The sequence below is a fragment of the Hipposideros armiger genome, unplaced genomic scaffold (assembly GCF_001890085.2).
Source record: "Hipposideros armiger isolate ML-2016 unplaced genomic scaffold, ASM189008v1 scaffold_49, whole genome shotgun sequence".
NCBI classification, from domain to species: domain Eukaryota; kingdom Metazoa; phylum Chordata; class Mammalia; order Chiroptera; family Hipposideridae; genus Hipposideros; species Hipposideros armiger.
The window spans coordinates 4,725,635-4,744,768 of NW_017731399.1; the positions used below are offsets into that span (position 1 = coordinate 4,725,635).

At 42.7% G+C, this 19,134-nt stretch overlaps 1 protein-coding gene across 11 annotated transcripts in view; it reads right to left on the minus strand.

Moving 5' to 3' along the window:
- RGS6 (regulator of G protein signaling 6) overlaps window positions 1-19,134 on the minus strand; it is a 490,473-nt gene that overhangs the window by 249,154 nt on the left and 222,185 nt on the right. The window lies entirely within an intron of this gene.

The following is a 19,134-nucleotide window of genomic DNA, read 5'->3' on the forward strand; positions in this document are numbered from 1 at the left end:
AGTGAGATCATATGATATTTGTCTTTCTCTGACTGACTTATTTCACTTAGCATAATGTTCTCTAGTTCCATCCATATTGTTGCAAAAGGTACTATTTCCTTCTTCTTTATAGCTGAATAATACTCCATTGTGTAAATGTACCAAAGTTTCTTAATCCAGTCAAGATTGCTTATTTTTTACACTCTTACATTTTGCACCCTAGCCCCAACCCCATTAACCTTAGCACCTTTGAGGAGCCATAAAGGGTTTCATGCAAGGGAGTCACATGATTAGTTCCCCCCTCTTTTAAAATATACTGTGAAATTCTCTTGGAATAATAGTGATGAGATAACTTTTAAAATATAGTAGTAAGCAAGTCTTCCTATGGAAAATGAGAAAAGGATAATAAAGCCACTGAGAAAACAAACATATTGCTAATGGGGAGAGAGAAATCTATTTTTACTTTACACCCCGTAGTGGTTTGACAAGTTCACTACATTGGACAACCTACATTTTAAATCTCAAGGATTTCCTACATTTTAAATCTCAAGGATTTACAGAGATTTCCAAAGGACTAATGTAAGACTTGACCAGCTCGATGTCGTCAGGCACTTCTGCATGTTAACAGTGTAGTCCATGCTTTGATGGGCCCACAGCCTCTCGGAAAGCTGGGATCACGCCAACAGTAATCAACTATGTATCACAAACTCTCAGCCCCGACACTGCACCCCTTAGATTCTCCTCCACATTCTTCTAGAAGTCTCTGGGCTTCTCCCACTTATGTGCACAAACACATCTCATCTAGGAAGCCCCAGACTGGTGCCTAGGCCTTGCCTCAGTTAGGTCTGTGGAGAGTTTGGGTCCAGGGCATGTCCTGGTGACTCTCCACTGCACGTGAAGTATCTGAGTGGCTGAGCAGCTACTGTTGGGCACTTATTCAGAGGGCCTCTTCCTCTTCCACAGTCACCTCAGGTAATGCCACGAGTGGACATAATGCCGGGAACAGAAGCTGTCTCTCACTTGGCTACATGCACACATTCCAAGATGTCTCCTTCCCCACTCGATTCACAGAACCAAACCATCTTGGGAGCCACACTGAACAGTGAAATCACCAACAAAAACCACAAATGTGGCAGCAAGTAAAGAAAAGAACACTCGTTTACAGCTTGAGAGCTGAAACGAGCAGACGGAAGGTCTTGTTCAACTTCACTGTGAACGAGCACGTTGAGCGACTCAAGTTTTTTCTGTTCTGTTCTTGGTTTCGAATGAGCAAGAAAGCACCACAGGTAGTAACTCTGGGGTTACCTAGAAATTTTGGTGAGCTGTGAATTCACAAACATGAAATCTGTGAATAACGAGGATCAAGTGTATTATTATTTTCTCCATTTTACAGATGGAGAATCTCTGAAGAAAAAAAAAGGAAAATGTAACAGGAGGGGAGGAGAAGGGAGGGGAAGAGAGGAAAGGAGCAGCTTTCTAAGACTTTTTTTTTTCCTAAGGGAACATTAGTGAGTGTTTAAAATCAGGAAGTCCTGTCTAATGCTGAACTTTGACTGAAATTTCAAGCCTGTACTTTGCTTCTCTGCCTAATGCCAAGACAGAAAAAGTCTGCTAATCTCTGTGTATATGTAGGCACTTAAGTCCACTGCCAACTTTGAAGAAATCTAGTCTAAGGAACTATGCCATATTTTTAAGGCAGAAAGAATAACCAGCCAGTACTAACAGACCACTCATGTGTCCTGGCTTCTTAGGGTGGTAAAGCCAGCACAACACACAGCCACATGATAGAGACATCTTTGTAAATTGTCATTTTTGTGTCAACTAAGTTTTCCATTTGTAATTGTGTGGAGCAGTGTGGTTTCCCAATGTATTCAAGACATATTCAGCAGTACTCCCTAAGGCAATGTTCATTGATTTAGGATCAAGTGGCTTTATGTCAATTGCATATTTAAAAAAAATCAATGCTTATATTTGAATAAGCCAGGACATGTGCTTAGGCAAATAAAGACCATAAACCAATAATAATGTCTTTACATTTCCCAAGCACTTTAGAGCTTTCAAGGGCTTTCCTGTTTCTTCTCTCTTTCTTGAGGCATTTGTTGTGGTTACAACACAGAAAATCCAAATGGCCATTTTTCGATATTTTCTATTCAGGGCAAAACTGACTGGTCCACCTGAATGTGTATGATCATTACGTCAGTCTTTCTGTGTCTGAGCACCATCCTCTCAAGGGCTCAAAAGGAGCTCTGTTGCCCCAGAGACAGACATCATTCCCATGCATTTATGCAACCAGATCCCACAACTGCTTCCACTGACTCACTGAAGCTGGGACACATGCATTCAGCATCTATTTAAATAGCACTTATTGCCATAGTAGCTAGGCACTTGGACAAGTCTTCTATTTTTGCAAGAAACTAGGAAAACAGTGTGGATGAAATAAAAAGAGGTTGGAGCTAAGGCCTGCCAGTGACCATCTTCCTTGGCAAGCAGAGCAGGAAGGTTAGAGTCAGGTCAAACTGTCCCCAGTAAAAGGCGTCAGTCATCCGGAATGTTTTTGTTACCCCAGACAGAAATAGGTCACCTCAGCGCACTCCAAGTTGGCCAATTAAAGTTCTTGTGAAGTAAGAAATGAAAGGAGGAGATGCTGAGCAGAGACCTTGCCCCTCCTCAAGGGGGGAAGATAAACACATCAAAGCCTCTGACACACAGTCTACCTCCTTCAACCAAGGGCAACTTGCAGGCTCATGTTAGTGTGCTTGGTGACATACTATGCAGTTCTTACGCAAACCCTGGCTCTACTTCATCTGTATAAATGCCCAGCAAAATACACTTAGAAAGAGCACAGGGCAGGGGAGGAGACAGATTTTTGTCTACATTGGGAAAGCATGCTTGGTCTCCATCTGGTTCAGTGAGAGAGAAACGGGATCAGGTGGTGATGCCTGAGTTGGTCTGTGGACAAGCAGGGCAGGGGCCTGAGCAGTATCTCCAGTTGGCTTCGGAGTCAAAAGCACTGGATTCAAATCCCCACGCCCTCTTTACCAGCTGCCCAAAGGCCAATCCTCTCTTAGGGACTCATTTCTTCCACTGATATGAGATACTAACTATCCCCAGAAGGACTGTTCTGAGGACCAACGATATAATGTCTGGAAAGTGGTTGAAATATCAGAAAACTGTGTACAAATGCTACTTTTTTAAATTCATAATTACTGAAATTTCTCTCATGTGGAGCTTTTATATCTACTTCACAATCTAGTTCAAATAATTCATACTATACACTAGTTAACCACATCCTCCTAGCCTTCATTTGTAGTAGTCAGTTGTGGTATGAAATATTGATACTGATTTGAAATAAATGTGGTATTGAGAAGTCTTGGATATAATCATTAGTGTTATCAAGAGTTTTCTATGGGGGCATTTTAATAGGATTGGACCTGTCACAAAATGAAGTATATCATTTACAGAAATACTCAGCTGGAAATATACCTATACTGTATTTCCCCATGTATAAGACGCACCCTTTTTCGAAAAATTTGGGGTCTAAAAACTGGGTGCGTCTTATACAGTGGTTGTAGATTTTTTCACTTGCATTTCCCGCTGAGGACAAGGCAATATATGTGTCTGATTCGTCATCAGACACAGATGAGGACAAGCTAATGGTTGGGAGTTCTGACAGTGATGAAGAGTTGTATGGATTTTATGATGAATAAAACTTGAGTTCAATAACTTTATGTAATACATTTTTTTTTTCAAATTTCGGGCCCCCAAATTAAGGTGCGTCTTATACATGGGGAAATACAGTAAACATGTTAGAGAATTTTACATTTGTGCAAACAATGCTTTGTGCCAGTTAAGAGAAAAGTGTGTATCTTCCTGTGCTTTTAGGCAAATAATAAACTTTGCCAAGTGACAGAAAAGCAAATTAGACATTTTTGCATCTATTCCATAAGAAACCCAAGATGAACTATATTAAAGTAATATACCTAAGTCGTTCTCAACTGACTGCTGTTTCAGACAAAGCATCTAGGCCTGGAATATCTGTGATAGGCATAGAAGTGGTCATAGTTTACTTGTAGCTATTATATAATGAGTACAATATATATTCAGGTGAAAGCACAAATGAACTATAAACTCAGTAACTAGCAACAATTATATCATTTGAATGGTTGAGAGAGACAGAGAGAGAGAATACTTCTATTATGTGAACAGGTAATCACTAAATGCCAGTACTTTTATTGCTCCATTAAATATCTTAAAGAATGTATTTGTTAGCCTCACAGATTCTCTCTGTAAATTGTACGCTTCATTTATTCAGTAAATATTTGTAGAGTGCAGTGCAAAAGATAAGATGAATGAGGCCCAGATCCTGCTCATAAGCGGCTTCATGAAGGAGAAACATCTTACCAGGGCCTCAGGGAGTACGTAAGTCCTGCGACGTAGAGACACGATGTAGACGATCAATTAGCTTTTAATTAGAAAATCCCTATCAAAAGCAAACCTGTGGCTCTAATGTTACAGATTCTACAGAGGGTACATACAGCAGGAAACACTTGAAATGTGTAGACTATTAATAAACAATTCCCTAAATGGCATATTGTTAGGTTTTTGTATATCGATTGTCTAGAATATTTACCCAGAGTTGACCCAACACAAGCAAATATATCTTCCAAGGTGAAGAGCCTATGTTCCCAACACCTATCGTATCCCTCGGTCCCCAAGGTACACACAGTCATAGAGGTAGCTTAGATCAATAGAAGAAGAAAAAAGAATTCCTCACATCTAATTTCAGATGTGAGCACACTTGCTTTGATATTTCTTTTCTTCTTTGCTTTTAAACTTCTCTGCAATTACTTTCTCCACTTGCAGCATGCCTCCCTCCCTGTTTCCAGGTTCAGTGTATTATTTATGTCCTTTAAACTACAATGCCCACCCCCCAATCTCATTGTAAATTGATGCACTATTTATGTACCAAATTGGAACTGTGTGTCCTGCTTTGGGGGTTGAAGATTAATAATTGTTCTTAGTGAATGAATGATATAAAACCACTGAGAACCAGAGAGATATAAAAACGTACCTGCACCTATGCCTATATTATTATGATTATTTATAGACCTACAATACAAGTAATAGGCCAGACCCAGAGTCCATTAATCATACAAATGATACAGGTTACATTGAATCTTGGATCTACATGCAGGAGAGGTGTATGTTGTGAATGTAAAAGATGAAAGAGAGATTTGCAGAGACAGAAGCAATTCCGCCACATTGAACATTACAATGCAATTACCTAAGCCAGCTTTTCTTTGTCCCAGCAAAGTGGAGAACTGCCACTGAATACTTTATATTTTGCAATACTCAGCTTGACCTCACTTTGAGGTGACATAAAGTAAGGCTACCCTATCAGATCAAATGATAATTCTGTAATTAATAGCATATCTGAAGGCCAGGAAGAATATATTTCCAAAAATCACAGCCATAAAAGCATCCACCTTTGACCTGCGTGGATTCCATCAGATATTATGGGGAACTGAACCCCATGGTTGAAGAAGGTGCCAGCTTAGGGTGGGCCACGGGAAGCAGACGAACACTATGACACTACATTATTCTTTCTTTCACTCACAGTATGACCTGAACAAGGAACAGTGTGAAAAAAACATCATTAATGGCAACAATGCTAGATGATTTACTCAAGTGCTTCAAAATACATTTGGTAGAGTTCTACTAAATCTTGTCCATTCTAACCTTTATCAGAAACAGTCATTGGCAGGTTTCCCCAGAATGGATTTTCCCTCTTAGACACTAGAAAATTGTTGCTGACCTTATCTAAAACAATGCGTGTGCTTCCCTGATTTATTCCTCGCTTCTTTGAAAACATCATCCATATCTTAATTTGCTCTCATCTGGACCAAGTCTCCACTTGACTTTCAATGCGGATGAATGTTCCTGTTGGCAATTTCCCAGAATACCCTACTCACCGTCGCTCTCTCAGTGAATTAAAAAGCCACAGTGCTGCCGAGCTGTACCCCAGTACAGACTCAGCATTTTAAAATTTGGTATTTTTTATAGTAGAAAAATAAGCTGTACATTTTCTGAAGAAAAAAAATTTAGGAAAATACTCAAACCTGATATCATTATGGAAAGGGCAATTTTCATTTCTGAATTGCTGCGAAAATCCAAACTGAACCCTAATGCAAAACAAGAAGCAGAATGCAAAAAATGCCAGTAATTTTCCTTTCCTTTTTTTGGTCACTTAGTAACCTGTGAGTATACACACATTCATTACTAACAATAATTCTTATTGCTGCCACTCATTCTTATTGCTTATTGTATATTTGTATAATAAAGACAATTTGTTGGTAACTCAAATTAATTGGAATGTGAGCTGCTCTTACACCTTGTATTAGGCACGTAGGAGACACTCAGATGCCAGTTAGAAGATAAAGAACCTCGTACTGTTAGTAGGACTACTAAAGAAACAGCTTGCTTGTATTCAAGGTTAGTGAGAGCCCAATCATTTTACTACATCGCCAAGATATTTTCAAGACAATACCCACCTTCCAAATCTGGTCAAAGAGGGCTTCACTCCACACACGCAGAATGGGATATAGGCCATTATGCTGAAGGGACCAGCCTCGTCCTGCTAAGGCACACGCTACGGCACACACAGTTTTCCCAAATCCGACACCTGGAGGCTCTAATCCCAGCAGTGTCAATTCAGCTTTTTAGTCTTCAAAGGCAGATACATTTAAGTAAAAGCAGTTTGCTCTCTTGCAGAGCTCTAAATGATGGCAAAATAATGAGTGTCCTGTCAGCACCTTATGGTCAGAAAGGCTCTGGCTTTGAACACTGTCTGCACAGCAATTACAAGGATCTAGATAAAAATATCAGGTAACAGAGCTTTACTTGGCCCGGTAGCATAACTACCACCCAGCAAAGCATGTTATTTCATCGGCTACTCGCCTAGTCATGAAGGTCAAGGATAGGAAATCCCATTCCCCACACTGAACTAACCAGAAAGTCCCAGCATGGCTTTTTATGATGTGAATTATTATTAAAGGGGGACAAATAAAGTGGAGTATTTTTAATTAAAGCAACATTTGTAGAGACACTGAAGGGATGCATTACAATGTCAAGTTTGCATCCTCTGACCAGACTTTCCAAAATTAAGGGAGCACCTGAATACAAACAGAGGCAGAGAATTACGAGACAGGAGGTTTCTTATGCTCTGGCCATCTTGGCTAATTAAGTCACTCTGGGTAAATTTTCAAAATGATGAACCTACATATGCCTTGGGAGAATAGTTTTGGGGGCATTTCTGAGATAGAACCTTCCATGATAACCAACTGAGTCCACGATTGCCTGGGACTGAGATTTTTTTTTTAAGAGAAGTAAGAAAGGCTATGTATCATAAAGTCTAAGATCAAAGTTGCTGCCATCTGTCTTTTATAAATTTTGGAGTGATCCATTCAACCAGGGCATTCATTTCATTCAATTAAACAAACATTGATTGAGCCTCTCATACATTCAATCCCAACAACAGCTGCTGTACGGAGAAGTGCCTTTGTCTAATCCAACTCAGGATTTCTGGTTGCTAAGATTTCATTTATCAGGGGACACATCTGTTACGGTAAACGCTACACCCAAAATGGCAGCTCAAATGTAAGCAGAGATGTAATGCACCGAACTTTCAACTGATCACGTCAGTTCCTGGCAGTTTTAGTCACCACATAAATATGGGGAAGAAATGAATTTGGCTTATGATTCTCCCACCAGCAAAAGCCCAAACTTCCTTCTTAACCCCCATTCATTTCTCACTTCTAATTCTGAAAATCCAAATAATTATCAGTAGAGACGATCTGCAAGAGAACCAACATAGAGAGCACCTGACCTATGAGAACAAATAATTTGAAAGTTGTGTTCTGACTGATGCTGGATTGGTATCGATGCTTATATAGCAGTGGTTGGTTCTAATATGCGTTAGAATCATCTGGTGGTCTCATTAAAACACTGGATTGCTGGCCTCAGCCCCAGAATGTTTGCTTCACTAGGTCTGGGGTGTGGCCCAAGAATTTTCATTTCTAACAAGTTCCTAGGTGATGCCCCTCCTGTTGTCACAGGAACCAAACTTACAGTCACTGTAATACTAGAGGATTCAATTCATAAATAACTTAAAAGTGGAGCCTCTTCAAATATGGAGTTAACAGCACAGTGGGGGAGGGGGCCATCCAGGTCATCCAGGGTTGGTGCTGGCAGGGGTCAGTGCAACTATTTGGCTGAGGATGCTCAGCTTCCTTTGAGGCCAGAGACATGCTCTGTCTGCAGCAGGGGCTCACACGCAGCTTGCCTTCCCATCCCTGCCACGGGGCTCTGTGACTGCTAATCACCCATGCCGCTGCCTGGGTCCGTTGGGAGTATCTTCTAGTTCGACTGACACTGTCACCACGACACGCCAGGAGTGATTACACACTCAGCTGCGCTTGCCGGCCCAGGATGGCTGGGCAAAAATTGTTAAAACATGAAATTTAACCTGATAGCCCTCCTTCACCAAGCCAGCTGAATTTGAGGGATCCCAGAAAACCCACCATACCTGGGGCCACCATTCAGATGCAGATTAAGCATATATTTCAGCCCTAGAAGAGGAGCAAGGAAGTAAATTTGCATAACAGGAAAACAAAGATCTCTGTTTGTACTTTTTGGAATAATCTGTTCCAATGCCTGGGCTATGTATCTTTTCTCATTTCTCAAAGCATCATCTTATTTTTCCAAGAAACAGTCTTGGGCTAGATTCCTGTGTTAGAATTCTCCGATTATTTTTATGTCTGAGCTTCTCTAGCTGTCATCGGATTAGAACAAAGTGCTGAGTTCCACATGACAAAATGTGGTATATAAATATTTAGAGCCTATATTTACTGGTATTAAACTCAAGAGAGGGACTTTCCCCAAGGTCAGATCAGATCAAATCTTTCTTGATCTATGAGAGCACTGCCACAAGCACAGGACTGTTCTCTTGTAAATCTGAAGTGTTGAACTATTCATAGAAATTATGAAGACCTTTCCCCTTAAGAAAGTTCTGTGGTATTACTTGAGATGCACACAGTCAATATCCTGTCCTGTTGCATATCCTGCAATTTAGGTAATTTGTCACCAGGTGGCAGTAGTACACCAGCACCTCTCAGCCGGGAGCTGGTCTCCCTGCAAAACCACTTTCCACGCTCTCTTATGCCATATGAAGGGTTCGTATATAGTAGATATCAAGCTGGGAACGAAAACCAGAAGGATGGACTAATATGGCCCTTACTTTACATAAATGTAATTCTTTATTGAAAATACCTAAACTTCAACAAACAATAAACCCAAGTTGTACAGATATTTTGATGCAACTCTTAAAAGAAAGAAGTAGAGCCCTGTGCGGTCTAGAACTTCCCAAGTAGGAGGAGGCGAGGCTGAAGGGCCTCTGGTAATACATGCCTATTCCCAGGACCAGGGAAGTCCTAGGAGAAAGGGGTTTCCCTCCCCCAGGAGGCTGGGTCTTTGAGTGCAGGAAGCATCGTGAGGTACCACAAGTGCAGGCTCTGTCCAGCAGGCTGTGGACTAGCAGCCCACTTGGGCCCCATCTCAATTCTCCAGAGGCCCCTCCAATCTTGGTGAGAGGGTCATGTCCCAGCCCTGGAGGGCAGCAGGAAGACGGGCTGCACTGCTTTCTCCAGTCCCTGAACTGACAGGCTGGGGGAGAAGCAACAGGATAACAAAAGGAGCGGCCTTTGGGAGTTCCTGATTTTTTTTTTTTTTTGGTGATTTGGCCGAAGCCAAAAAAGGAGAGTGAGGTCTGTGCTATGTCTGGGCAGGCGCTCAGTGGCCATAGTCATCGATGAATGTCAGGGAGGCATCACATAGCTCAGCGTGTGAGGTGCTGGCTGCAGTGGCCATAACTAGAGCACTTTGTGAATGGATGAATGATTGAAAGACAACGGCTTGCCTACCCATGTCCATTCTGAGATGTGGTTTTTGGTGAGTGAGACAGACCAGCCAGCAGACCAGCCAGGAGCAGCGGCTGAAGCAGGGAGAGTCAGGGAGGAAACGGACTAGCACCTATAATTGGATTGCATCAGGTTTCCCCTGGGGTCTTTGCAGCACCTGCTCCTCTGCCCCTACACAAGCCATCCACCACTCATGCTGCTCACAAGGGCCTTTCCAGCCTCCCTGCTTTCAGACACCTGTTTACTCCCTTTGGGCAGAAGACTAGAACAAACCAGGTATAAAAGCCTAGGCCTACCTTCCATCACACAACTCCAATCTTAGATAGATTCAGCTAAGAGAAATGAGTGCCTGTGTCCACCGAAAGACATGCACAGGGGCGTGCACAGCAGTTTCATTCAAAAGTACCAAAAACGGAAAACAATTCAAATGGTCACCAACAGGTAAATGAATAAACAAATTGTAGTTTATTCATACTATGGAATGACACACAGCACTAAAAATAGAAAAAAAAACATTACTGATACATATAACATGGAAAAGACTCATAGACATTATATTAAGGGGTAGAAGCCAGACACACATGAGTGCATATTATATGACTTCATTTATATGAAGTTCAAGGATAACAGGCAAAATTAATCAATGGTAAAAGCAGTCAGAAAAACGGTTATCTTGGAGAGATACTGACTTCAAAGGAGCACAAGGGGTCCATCTAGGGTGGTGGATGCTCTATATCCTGACCCAAGTGAAGATTATATATATATATATATATATATATATATATATATATATATATATATATATATATATGTGTGTGTGTGTGTGTGTGTGTGTTCACAGAGACAGAAAAGATTAGTGCATTTTGTTTTCAGTCTCTTCTATTTTAAAACACTCTTTCTCGGTAAATTTTCAGGCACATTCAAATATTTTCATTAACTCATCACTGTTCACAGCCCTAAACTGGCTCTTTCCCAGCCTCTTCCCCCACGTCCCAGTGTCTAAATTCCCAGAAGGCTTCAGACTTGCTCTTTGCTCTTTCTTGGCAGCAACAAAAAGAGAGAGAATAGTCTGATGTGTGGGTAGAGGCATTTCAGTGGAAACAGGACATAGCACAGCTGGTCCATAGCCATGTCCTCAACTGGCCCTGTGTGCCAACTGGAATCCTCACCCCCTTTTTTTCTTACCCCTTTTGGTGACATCTGTTTCTGTGGTCTTTCCCCCTGCTGTGAAGGCACAAGCGAACGTCTGCACGCCCTGCCCTCAGCAAACCTAAGTTAAGGAGCAGAAAGCCATTCTCTCCTTCTTTCAGGGATTTCCAACATTCGTGAAGAAGCATGCCTTGTGTCATCTCTCCCCATGGTGTGGGGTGGGAGATGGGACAGTGCATCCCATTCTTGGGTTCCTCAAATATGGTTCTCCAAAATGCATGCCTCCCCACAACCCAAATTGCTTGAAAACAAGTGATTTATCTTGCTGCTATGGGACATCAAACAAATTCCACCTTATTGTAACTCAGCAGATTGGAAGAATCTGCACAGTGACTTGGGGCTTCACCTGAGATTTGTCACTTGCAATTTATTGTATTATTTATTTTCAACTGAGAGCTCCCTCCACAGAATTCTATGTCCTTCCAATAAGTCCTGAGGTGGGGGTGGGGGAGGAACCTTGGCGGGATCCTGGGGGAGCAAGGAAGGGCATCTCTTAATGATATTCATGGCATCAAGATACAGACACATTTACCCAAACCCCATGGGCTGAGAGTTCATTCATTACCAGATTAAGAAGGAGTGGGGACCAGCACGGCCCATCTTCCTAGGCCAGTCTCCTCAACCCTTATCCTCTATGGATCATTCCAGAAAGCATCTCTTCCTTCTCTCTCCCTCAGTGCTACTACAGTCGTTCAGCTGACACTTATGAAGCACGTACGGCCACCAGGCACCGCACTGGCGACTCAGCAACATCTCAGCACAGTGCCCACCCGCAAGGAACCTCTGATGCAGCCTCACTGACCTCACTGACCTCACTCATTTGACATTTGTGCAGTGCCTTGCTTTATCCTAAACCACTGTCAGCCAGGATACGTTTACAGCTTGCTAAGTCAGTACCTACTCTTCTTTGTTCCACTCAAACTTGCTTGAGAGGACCAATGTGTCTTATTTTACTTTTGCATATCTCACAGGGCCAGTCCAGCTCCATGCCTAAACCATAATATGCACGCAATAAAGTTTTGTTGAATGCATGCATGCATGCATGCATGAGGCAAGTCATTATAGATAGGATGGGTCACAACCTATCTCTGTCTCTAGTGAAAAAAAAAACCAGTTGATTATTGGCATAGAGGCCATGAAGCACAAATATGACTGACTGAAGATTCTAAAAGTAATATTGTTCAGGCACCCCGCTCGCCTTCTTTTGCTTCCTTTCTTGTGCTGGAATATTTACCAGATAAGAGTTCCAGGTGCATCCTATGAAAACGGTAAACACAATGAGAGAATTATCCAAGGTTCTGAGAGGTCAGAGAGGATGTTTTTTGGGGGGAAGATTCCTGGTCAAAGCAGAGAAGTGGCCAGGAAAACATTTAATAATTGCAATAACAAAAAAGTTCCATTTCATGAATGGCCATCCCATGACACACAGTGCAGTCCCTCTACCATGTACGGGATAGTTCGCAGGCAGGGGAAATCAATCTCTTAACATACTCCCCAGAGAACAGGCCTGCCTGAGACCTGAAGGCCCAGGTAACCACCCTGACTCCTTTCCTTTCCATGCAAAATTGAATGTCCTGAAATCCCTTCCTTTTTCATATCCAGTGAGAAAAATGTGATAGGTCCATTCTGCAAGAGGGCCTCTGTGAGGGCTACCAGCCACCCAAACTGCTACCTCCTGACATCGGTGTGACCCTCACACTCACAGCCATGACACGCCTGGTCAATGAGCTCTGATGGGTCGGTGGTNCACAGGCAAATCCTTTCAGCTTCTTTCTTTTCCTTTGAGCATGTGTGCACGTGTGTGCATGGGAGTATGTATACATACATATGTGTGTGTGTGTGTGTGTGTGTGTTCACAGAGACAGAAAAGATTAGTGCATTTTGTTTTCAGTCTCTTCTATTTTAAAACACTCTTTCTCGGTAAATTTTCAGGCACATTCAAATATTTTCATTAACTCATCACTGTTCACAGCCCTAAACTGGCTCTTTCCCAGCCTCTTCCCCCACGTCCCAGTGTCTAAATTCCCAGAAGGCTTCAGACTTGCTCTTTGCTCTTTCTTGGCAGCAACAAAAAGAGAGAGAATAGTCTGATGTGTGGGTAGAGGCATTTCAGTGGAAACAGGACATAGCACAGCTGGTCCATAGCCATGTCCTCAACTGGCCCTGTGTGCCAACTGGAATCCTCACCCCCTTTTTTTCTTACCCCTTTTGGTGACATCTGTTTCTGTGGTCTTTCCCCCTGCTGTGAAGGCACAAGCGAACGTCTGCACGCCCTGCCCTCAGCAAACCTAAGTTAAGGAGCAGAAAGCCATTCTCTCCTTCTTTCAGGGATTTCCAACATTCGTGAAGAAGCATGCCTTGTGTCATCTCTCCCCATGGTGTGGGGTGGGAGATGGGACAGTGCATCCCATTCTTGGGTTCCTCAAATATGGTTCTCCAAAATGCATGCCTCCCCACAACCCAAATTGCTTGAAAACAAGTGATTTATCTTGCTGCTATGGGACATCAAACAAATTCCACCTTATTGTAACTCAGCAGATTGGAAGAATCTGCACAGTGACTTGGGGCTTCACCTGAGATTTGTCACTTGCAATTTATTGTATTATTTATTTTCAACTGAGAGCTCCCTCCACAGAATTCTATGTCCTTCCAATAAGTCCTGAGGTGGGGGTGGGGGAGGAACCTTGGCGGGATCCTGGGGGAGCAAGGAAGGGCATCTCTTAATGATATTCATGGCATCAAGATACAGACACATTTACCCAAACCCCATGGGCTGAGAGTTCATTCATTACCAGATTAAGAAGGAGTGGGGACCAGCACGGCCCATCTTCCTAGGCCAGTCTCCTCAACCCTTATCCTCTATGGATCATTCCAGAAAGCATCTCTTCCTTCTCTCTCCCTCAGTGCTACTACAGTCGTTCAGCTGACACTTATGAAGCACGTACGGCCACCAGGCACCGCACTGGCGACTCAGCAACATCTCAGCACAGTGCCCACCCGCAAGGAACCTCTGATGCAGCCTCACTGACCTCACTGACCTCACTCATTTGACATTTGTGCAGTGCCTTGCTTTATCCTAAACCACTGTCAGCCAGGATACGTTTACAGCTTGCTAAGTCAGTACCTACTCTTCTTTGTTCCACTCAAACTTGCTTGAGAGGACCAATGTGTCTTATTTTACTTTTGCATATCTCACAGGGCCAGTCCAGCTCCATGCCTAAACCATAATATGCACGCAATAAAGTTTTGTTGAATGCATGCATGCATGCATGCATGAGGCAAGTCATTATAGATAGGATGGGTCACAACCTATCTCTGTCTCTAGTGAAAAAAAAAACCAGTTGATTATTGGCATAGAGGCCATGAAGCACAAATATGACTGACTGAAGATTCTAAAAGTAATATTGTTCAGGCACCCTGCTCGCCTTCTTTTGCTTCCTTTCTTGTGCTGGAATATTTACCAGATAAGAGTTCCAGGTGCATCCTATGAAAACGGTAAACACAATGAGAGAATTATCCAAGGTTCTGAGAGGTCAGAGAGGATGTTTTTTGGGGGGAAGATTCCTGGTCAAAGCAGAGAAGTGGCCAGGAAAACATTTAATAATTGCAATAACAAAAAAGTTCCATTTCATGAATGGCCATCCCATGACACACAGTGCAGTCCCTCTACCATGTACGGGATAGTTCGCAGGCAGGGGAAATCAATCTCTTAACATACTCCCCAGAGAACAGGCCTGCCTGAGACCTGAAGGCCCAGGTAACCACCCTGACTCCTTTCCTTTCCATGCAAAATTGAATGTCCTGAAATCCCTTCCTTTTTCATATCCAGTGAGAAAAATGTGATAGGTCCATTCTGCAAGAGGGCCTCTGTGAGGGCTACCAGCCACCCAAACTGCTACCTCCTGACATCGGTGTGACCCTCACACTCACAGCCATGACACGCCTGGTCAATGAGCTCTGATGGGTCGGTGGTCATCTGAAGCTCTATCCAGGTGCCAAGTCCCTCCCAATCTGGCCTGCAGGAGGGGTGGGGACCAGGACCTAAACCTTAGCAAGCAGTCCATACAGTCTGATGAGGTCCACTTCAGGCTTGGCTATACACTGAGACAGAGAGTGGTATTTCTAGCAAACCCTAAGAGTTAAATTATGTGGGATATTCTTGGGGAGGAGGTTCTGAAATTCCCTTCTCAAACCTACTCCTGGAAACATCCTGGAGCTTCCCTACCTTATGGCTGGGGGGCTCAGAGGCAGTTCCTAAGAATCGTGTGAGATCGGGGCACTTGGTTCTGCACCAGGCTGCTTACTAGTCCTGCATGGTCTTGCCTCAGTCAGGAGCACACAGGGCTGAAGCATGTCTCCAGGGGGAAGCCAGCGTGCTGGCCCTCCCTGCCACGCACTCAGGGCAGTAAGGGGGTTGCTAGCGTGCTCTCTGCACAGCGGGAGAGCATCTAAAGGGATATTCCCTCTCACAGGCGGCCTGAGCATCCTCCCAAGTCGCTTTATGGGTGGGAAATTCGAGCAGCTGAGGACCGATTATCAAGAGGATACGAAAGGGAGAAGTATGAAGCACTCTTGAAAAGGAAGTGAACCTTTCATGTTCTCTTGGAGCCACGGCCATAACAAAGAGGATATTTCTATTTAGTTATTATATTGAGGGGAGGGGGCAGGAGGGTGCCAAGAGGTTGTTTTGATTCCAAGAATCTTGGGGTCACAGAATATTTTTAAATAAAAGTCACAAGACAGGCTCAAAACCCAGATGGCCAGCTCCTGTGGAAATGCCCATCACCCAATCAAGGCATGAGGTTAATGGAGAAGAACGGAAAAATGTGTCTTATCATAATGGCTCTTTCCCTGAACGCACATTTTATGGGCGAGTATCCTTGGCAAGTCTAAGCACAAGGGCAGCACCCTGGTGCCAGTAATGCTGGGGCTCTTCAGAAAATAATTCTGTCACCAAGACAGGCTCTGGCACAGGCTCTCCTGGGCCAGAAGTAGGGACCCCAGGGGAAAGGACTTTGCTTTTCCATGCCCGCTTTGGAAAGTCTACTGGACCCCCAAGCATGGCTCTCGAGCAAGTCTTCCTCGCTTTGGCACTGTTGACATTCTGAGCTCAGTAATTCGTTGCTGTGGGTGGCTGTCCTGTACACTGTAGGGTGTTAGTAGCATGCCCAGTCTATCCACTAGATACCAGTAGCACCCCCTCTCCCGGTTGTGACAACAGATATTGGCAAATGTCCCCTAGGAGGCCCAAATAGCCACTGGCTGAGAACTGCTGTTTGAGAGCAAGACAAGAGCCAGATATGGTGCGAGTCGGGAAGAGCTGGGAAGCAGTCCTCTGCCAAGACAGCACTACAGTGCAGCCTGCTTTATTTTTCTTCAGTAGCACTTACCACCGCCTGACAGACGATGTATTTGTTTTCTCTCTGGCCTCCCCCCGCCCCACTAGATGGTCAGGTCCTCAAGTGGAGTGACTCTGTTTGAGCCGCTCATGGAATGCCGGTGCCTGGCACACAGTTGGCACTCATTAAATATCCACTGAGCACATATAAAGGATTCTAGGACACAGTGCTAGATCTAATGCCAAACTTCTAACTTTTCATGTACTTAAAAAGCTAATGCGTTAAAGTCACAATTGGTGGCAGTTGCAAAAGATCAATAACGAGTCAGCAGAGCGCTGCCTGAGTTACACCCACAAACGCTGGGAGTCCCTCAGTGCCGTGGTTTTCAAACTGCAGGTTATATCCCATTCGTAGGTAATGAAGTCAGCTTTGTGAATCACACGCAGCATTCTTTTTAGTGGAAAGGAATGGAACAGAATGAAATACATCAAGGTATATCACATATACTAAGAATAAGTGTTCATGAAACTTTGGCATGTGTGTGTGTGTGTGTGTGTGTGCGCGCGCGCGCGCGCGTACGCATGCGTATAACACATAATATATAATATTATGTGGATAGTGTATGCACAGAAGTGTATAAGATCTGGTATAAAAATAAACTTTAAAAACCACAACCTAATTTTTATAGTCCCCCAAAGGTAACTACATATTATTCGCTAGCCTCAAGGTATTGTAAGGATAAGCTGACATTTGTAAAATACATTGGCTTCCTCCCCTGGAAGGCATTACCAGCTTACAAAAAACTATGACATCATCTCAAAAGGACTGCTGAGTGAGGTTCTATGGAAATCTAAAAGAATTCAAACGCATCTTAAATCATTACAGTTCTTGATTTTTGCAAACTAGCACAGCCCATTAGGAAGGCAATGAAATTGATTTCTTTGGAAGCCCCACCCTGAGTCATTTTCATATCCCTGAGCAGCCTGAATCTTTGTGAAACTTCCAAATTTAAGTGAGTTAGCCAGATCCAGAGTCCCAAAATGCAAGGCCTTAGGGAATGACCAGGAGGAACAAGCCAGTTTATCAATGTGATTAAAAGCCCAGCTCCTGGAGCCAGACAGCTTGGGTGAGAATCCTAAGTGACATTAGACAGGTTACTTAACTTCTCTGTGCCTCAGTTTCCTCCTCTGCAAACAGTATAATAATAGTACCTATCCCAAAGGCTGTAAGGATTAAATGAGAAAATGCACATAAAGCGCTTGTCAATAAATTCAGATTTCAAAATGAATGTTCAGGCAAACTGAACTCACATTTTGTGGTTATTATTGGCTGTTTCCTCTTCTCTGCCACTGCAGAGGATAACAATGAAGCCAAAATGTGTTATTAGGCTATCAAGCCTTACAATAGAAACCAGAGAACACGTGTTTCCGTCACCTTCGGCTTCAGAAAGAGACATTGCCCCCTTTAAAAAACAACAACTCTGCATCCCCAAGATATTTTAGGTGAGAAGTGAAGGACAGCTGAAATTTGGTAAAATCTCAATCACAATGGTAAGTAATCTCTTCAACACCTCGATGGACCCCATGTTGAGAAGCACTGGTCTATTGCCTGTGTAGAGCAACTGTGAAAAGCTTCAAAGAATCGTCTTTTTTCTACCACTGGGCTGGTGGTTCTTGTATATTATATTCTTCAGCTTGAATTTTGGCAACAAATGGAAGTTGTCATTCCTCTCCACAATGACAGGCTGAATAAAAGAAGAGAAGTGGCAGGGATATGTATGTTTATACATATGTGCATGCATGCATGCACAGGCAAATCCTTTCAGCTTCTTTCTTTTCCTTTGAGCATGTGTGCACGTGTGTGCATGGGAGTATGTATACATACATATGTGTGTGTGTGTGCATGTGTGTGCACATATATGTGTCTAAGGAAAATGATGAGGCTTATACATGATTGTGCTTTAATAATTTAGTTCTACATACAAGGTAAGAAAATCAGCAGAAAATTACATAGATTTTTTAACTAAAAATGTATTAATATACAGAATTCTGATGAAGGTTTTAAAATATTGGCTCTGCCCAATTCAACACAGACAGCTACTCAGAGACACTCAAATACATACATACACATCCAATGAACTCATCTATCTTGTGAATACCTGGCAGCTCCAGATCTATAAGGAGTTTTTAAAAAATCAGTAAATCTTTCATTAACACCTTAGAGGCTGATCTTGGAGGGCTTTTCTGTACCTGTCATAGGTACAACAGATTATTCTATATGAGGAATGAATAAATGAGTGAGTAGATGGATATGTAAATGATTGTACCCCCTGTGATAACAAGAAGATATATTTTATCATCTTAACTTGTGTAATTAAGCTATAGATACCAATGTTGACCTAAAGAAATTAAAGGTAGTCAAGTGAAAATAAGATCATTCAATTAAGAGAAATAAACATTTATACGCTTGCCTCTGTATTTTGTTATAATTTGGCTTCCATTGAGGATTTTGCAATGATCATTTGCAAAATGATCATTTGCAATGATCATTTGCAAAATAAAATCATTTGCAATGAGTGATCTCATCCATTCATAGAAGCAAGGGCAATTTTCACCCCTTAACTTTAGTGCTAC